Source organism: Panulirus ornatus, chromosome 10, assembly GCF_036320965.1.
Source record: "Panulirus ornatus isolate Po-2019 chromosome 10, ASM3632096v1, whole genome shotgun sequence".
Classification (NCBI taxonomy): Eukaryota; Metazoa; Arthropoda; class Malacostraca; order Decapoda; family Palinuridae; genus Panulirus; species Panulirus ornatus.
Window position 1 is genome coordinate 5706501 of NC_092233.1, and position 6000 is coordinate 5712500.

At 42.6% G+C, this 6000-nt stretch overlaps 1 protein-coding gene across 1 annotated transcript in view; it reads right to left on the minus strand.

Annotated features, from left to right (window-relative positions):
• Positions 1-6000, minus strand: part of LOC139750745 (otoferlin-like) — a 425902-nt gene that overhangs the window by 311943 nt on the left and 107959 nt on the right.

Below are 6000 nucleotides of genomic sequence, written 5' to 3' on the forward strand. Positions count from 1 at the left end.
CACTATCTCTCATCACTTCTAAACCTGAGTTGCTGGTGGCCATCGGAACACAGCAGAACTCGCATTTTCCTCCCCACATCACACAGCAGTGACCATCTTCGTCACTTGGTACCCCCCTTTTCTTTTCTCTCGTTTTGAAAGTTCTCATGATCATACCTTTCATCATCTGACTCATTTCCCTCATCAAAAAAAAATAATAATAGGTTTCCAAAGTTGAACATTTCCTTTGTGGTTTTCCCCTCTCGACCTTCGCCCATCCCATCGTTAACCATCTGTTGTCACTGTTGGAGTCTTGTGAGCTGTGACTACTGCACTATTAATCACCCCATAACTACCTTGTTTAACTTCATCTTTAACCATCATGTCCCAATTCCTACTTGCGTTTCCGGTTAAAATCTTCGTTTTTCTTTTTTTCTTTCTTTCTTTCTCCTCCGATTGTTATCATCTTGCTCCCAGCTGGTGTACGTTATCTTCATGATATCTCTCACTGTGTTACCGTCTTATCTTAGTCTGTGTCGAAGAGAGAGAGAGAGAGAGAGAGAGAGAGAGAGAGAGAGAGAGAGAGAGAGAGAGAGAGAGAGAGAGAGAGAGAGAGAGAGATGTGATATAGCTAGGAATGAAAAAGACAGACTGGGAGGTTGTGGAGGTTGAAATTTTTTGCGGTTGGGAAACATGAACGTGATGTGGTCCTCTGTCCAAGGTCGAAGGTCATGGGTCGAAGGTCATTATTTGTGTCATGAGGTACATCCTAACCTCGATGTATTTCTTTAATGACCACCTCATTCATGAACACACCCCCCCTTCCCCACACACCCCCCCACCTCTCTCTGTATGGACACCCCACCCCCCATCCTCCCCTCCCACATCAACTACAGTTCATTCAAACAGTACAAAACGTCACATAACATCATTACTCTTCATAGTCCTGTAATCACACACACAGAGAGACACTTCGGGTTGGGTTGTGTGAGATGGAAAATCTTGATATGGTTGTAAAATTGTGATGAATGACCCACTGACATTATGTTATATGGAAGTTACTCTTCTAAATGGGTGCTTAACCCATGTAGATCAAAAGAAGGAAAGGTATTTCTCTAAATGGGATGTAGCAATAACCCATTTAGATTATGATAAGGGGAGATATCACTCTAAATGGGATGAATAACCCATTTAGATTAAGGAAAGGAAAGATATTAATGTACATGGGATGAATAGCCCATTTAGAGCACAGAGAGTATGAATCTACATGGGATAAATAACCCATTTAGATTACGGGAATGATCAAATCGATCTATTCATAACACAAAAATGACAATTATAAATCTCAATGGGATGAGCAGCCCATTTAGAATACAAGGAGAAAAATACGAATCTAAATGGGTTGAGTGACCCATTTAGACTATGGGAAAATATCAGTCTGAATGGTATTGAACGACCCATTTAGATCACAAGGACAGTGTAAGGGGTTGACCCACCAGGATCATCAGGTCATACAGTCGTTAGCAGGTGTCTGGACCATCTTACCTGGAAATGAAAATGATAAATGTAAATAAGGAAATTCTATCTGTAAAATATTGTTAATGTAAATATCAAATAGAATTAAAGTTTCTAGGGAGATTATTACTCCCTCAGTCGTTTCTGATTGGATGGAAGAACATTTCTTTTTTGTAATGTTTATGTATGAGGACACATATATGTATATTTATCAACATCTAGAGATACACAAATGCATACACATCAACTTTTAAAGGGATATATACGTAAATATCTAACGTCCAAAGATACAATATATATATATATATATATATATATATATATATATATATATATATATATATATATATATATATATATATATATAGATATAGATATATATGCCGTCTCAGCTAACATTAGAAATATATATGGTTAAGGAAACATTCATTAAAGTGTTTACATTCTAAATCAGACCCATCCTAGTAGGATATGTTGCTTCGGTTTGGTCACTACATTGACACAAGCACAAAGAATTAAGAGAGAAGGTCCAGAGGAGGGCAACAAAGATGGTGCCACAAATAAGACAGACGAATAATGGGGAAAGATTTTTGAGGCCTTGAAAGTGAGAAGAGTAAGGGGTGACTTGATCACAGCCCATGAGTTTTTAAAGCAGTTTAATGAAGCAGATAGTGAGGTGTTCTTCCGAGAAATGAAAGAACAGGAGAACAAGAGGGACTGATATCAAAAATCAAGTTGAAAACTTGAAGAAATGCTGAAAAATATTTTTTTAGCATGAGCAGTGGATGAATGGAGTAAACTGAATGACGAAACTGTTAACTATGGACAACATACAGTTTAAAAAAAAACTGGATGATAGTAAAGACTGCTCACGAGATGGGGCCCCCCACAGGTTTAGAACTCCCTCCCCGTACAGTACAAGAGATGGGGCCCCACAGGTGTAGAACTCCCTCCCCATACAGTACAAGAGATGGGGCCCCCCACGAGTGTAGAACTCTCTCCCCGTACAGTACAAGAGATAGGGCCCCACAGGTGTAGAACTCCCTCCCGGTACAGTACAAGAGATGGGGCCCCACGAGTGTACAACTCCCTCCCCGTACAGTACATACAGTATGGTACATACTAGATATGTCTCACTCATACATTTCACACGTGTGAGGCACATATCTTCCATGCATACTGTTTGTGGCATTGCCGTGTGGGTGTCAAGTGAGGGGAAGTAATTACAGTCCACCACAGTGTGTGTGGTCAACTGAAGTGGTAAAAATGTGGCGGTAGGTGCAACGCTGCTGGCTCATCACTCTACCTCCAGGTCTTCCTGCGACCTCTCTCTCTCTCTCTCTCTCTCTCTCTCTCTCTCTCTCTCTCTCTCTCTCTCTCTCTCTCTCTCTCTCATCCTGAAACCTCCAACACAAGCTGCTACAATTTCCACACACACACCCTGTGCGTGTGTGTGTGTGTGTGCGTGTGTGTGTGCGTGTGTGTGTGTGTGGTGTGTGTGTGTGTGTGTGTGTGTGTGCGTGTGTGTGTGTGTGTGGTGTGTGTGTGTGTGTGCGTGTGTGCGTGTGTGTGTTTTCAGTGCTCTCACCTGCCACCTGGGAAAATAATAACTGATTCCAATTACCTTCCACAAACTCCTGATGAGAAAGATAGAAACTGAAAAGTATAAGACATTATTTCTCCTGGTACATCCAAAAGTTGACCACATGAAGAGAAATGATGATGAGTCGATGAAATTGATGATGCCATTCTTCAGTAACATCTTTCATTTCTTCTTGTCTTATGATAGAGTTTATTTGTGTCCTTTTTTTTTTTGGAAAAGAAGGAATCTGATTTTAAATCATTTGACATACGTAGACATACATAGACACACAGACCCCATATCCAATCGAGGTGGTCTGGCAATAGCGCTACGGAAGACGACGCAAGTCCCTCTTTTAGAGGCAGTAGAAGAACAGGAGATCAAAGCAAAGGCTCTCAGATGATGTCAGTAGGAAAGATCTCTTTGTCGGGTGCAATAACAGAGCAATCCAATCTCCTTTTAACAGAGCCATTATACACAATCGAAGCTCCTTTAACACAGTGGACCAGCCTTCCTCAGACTCAGCCTATGATGGAGTTATAAGAAAAGATTCTGATGGTTTTTTTTCTTCTCGTTCCAGCAGAGGTTTCGAAGGCATTCATGAAGGACCATCGTCTTGGCCTGAGATTCCCCAAGATCATTCGTGGCTTCCCCATGAATCCTTCTGGAGTGCCTTAGGACTTCCTGTGGTTCAGAGAGGATCCCGGGAGATGAACCCGGCTCTCTTGCAGAACCATCCGCTCCTCGCCATCTTTCCAGTTACCTGGAAACTGGAAACTTTCTGATGAGGGAATTCCTCTGTGTTACAGATGTTTCCCCGGAACTGACGTAGGCCTTTGAGGAACTTCTTTGAGACTCAATGAGTTACCAAGAGGGACTGCGACCCTCCTTCAGGTGAGTTCTGGAAAAGAGTTCCCGAGAGTTGAGTTCGCAGAGTTACCTCAGCGATGATGGCCTTTAGGCGATGTTGGGTTAAACTGGAAGAACTTTCTTTTGGATCATGAGTTTCATTTCTGATCTTCTGGACAGCGTAGTAGACTGGGGGCCACGAAAACTTACATCCATGTATACATAATAATCGCCAAGATGCACACGTACTCATACTCAAATTCATACATACAGAATCGGATACGCACATACAATCATATGCACACACACACACACACACACACACACACACACACACATATGAACACAAGGCGTGGGAATATTACCTTCTCCGAACAACGAAGTTCCATGAGTAGGTTTCCTGGTACCTTCCCCATAACAAGACACTTATTGAAGATAGCACACTGGAGGTGGACCATCTCACTGATCGATCGATTCCTTCATTGTCCTCGAACAGAACATACTTGAGCTTGCTGGTATATTGACTTCGTTCCATGACCTTGTTTTGTCAGCATGTTGTAGAATGTTTTGCTTTCCTAACAATGGGATTGGACCGTGGCATGAGTTGTTTCCCCTGTGTTAAATGGAGATGATAATATATATATATATATATATATATATATATATATTTTTTTTTTTTTTTTTTTTTTTTTTTTTTATACTTTGTCGCTGTCTCCCGCGTTTGCGAGGTAGCGCAAGGAAACAGACGAAAGAAATGGCCCAACCCCCCCCCCATACACATGTATATACACACGTCCACACACGCAAATATACATACCTACACAGCTTTCCATGGTTTACCCCAGACGCTTCACATGCCTTGCTTCAATCCACTGACAGCACGTCAACCCCTGTATACCACATGACTCCAATTCACTCTATTTCTTGCCCTCCTTTCACCCTCCTGCATGTTCAGGCCCCGATCACACAAAATCTTTTTCACTCCATCTTTCCACCTCCAATTTGGTCTCCCTCTTCTCCTCGTTCCCTCCACCTCCGACACATATATCCTCTTGGTCAATCTCTCCTCACTCATTCTCTCCATGTGCCCAAACCATTTCAAAACACCCTCTTCTGCTCTCTCAACCACGCTCTTTTTATTTCCACACATCTCTCTCACCCTTACGTTACTTACTCGATCAAACCACCTCACACCACACATTGTCCTCAAACATCTCATTTCCAGCACATCCATCCTCCTGCGCACATCTCTATCCATAGCCCACGCCTCGCAGCCATACAACATTGTTGGAACCACTATTCCCTCAAACATACCCATTTTTGCTTTCCGAGATAATGTTCTCGACTTCCACACATTTTTCAAGGCTCCCAAAATTTTCGCCCCCTCCCCCACCCTATGATCCACTTCCGCTTCCATGGTTCCATCCGCTGACAGATCCACTCCCAGATATCTAAAACACTTCACTTCCTCCAGTTTTTCTCCATTCAAACTCACCTCCCAATTGACTTGACCCTCACCCCTACTGTACCTAATAACCTTGCTCTTATTCACATTTACTCTCAACTTTCTTCTTCCACACACTTTACCAAACTCAGTCACCAGCTTCTGCAGTTTCTCACATGAATCAGCCACCAGCGCTGTATCATCAGCGAACAACAACTGACTCACTTCCCAAGCTCTCTCATCCCCAACAGACTTCATACTTGCCCCTCTTTCCAGGACTCTTGCATTTACCTCCCTTACAACCCCATCCATAAACAAATTAAACAACCATGGAGACATCACACACCCCTGCCGCAAACCTTCTGGAAAGGTTGGTGCTGGAATGAGGAAGGCTGGCATGGTAATATGTGTACAATATCTCTTCAATCTATCATTCGTGAATGACAGTACCGCTACAACCTAACCACACGAGTCTGTTCTGAAAGTTCTCGTCCACATCACAACTGCTGAATAACACTGTACCACCACCAACAGAACAACCGGCACCACAGGGTAGTTTCAGGATGGCAACAGTGGAGTGTAAAACAACTCCCTGTTGCCAGAATCACAAATCGTTCACTGACCAAACTAC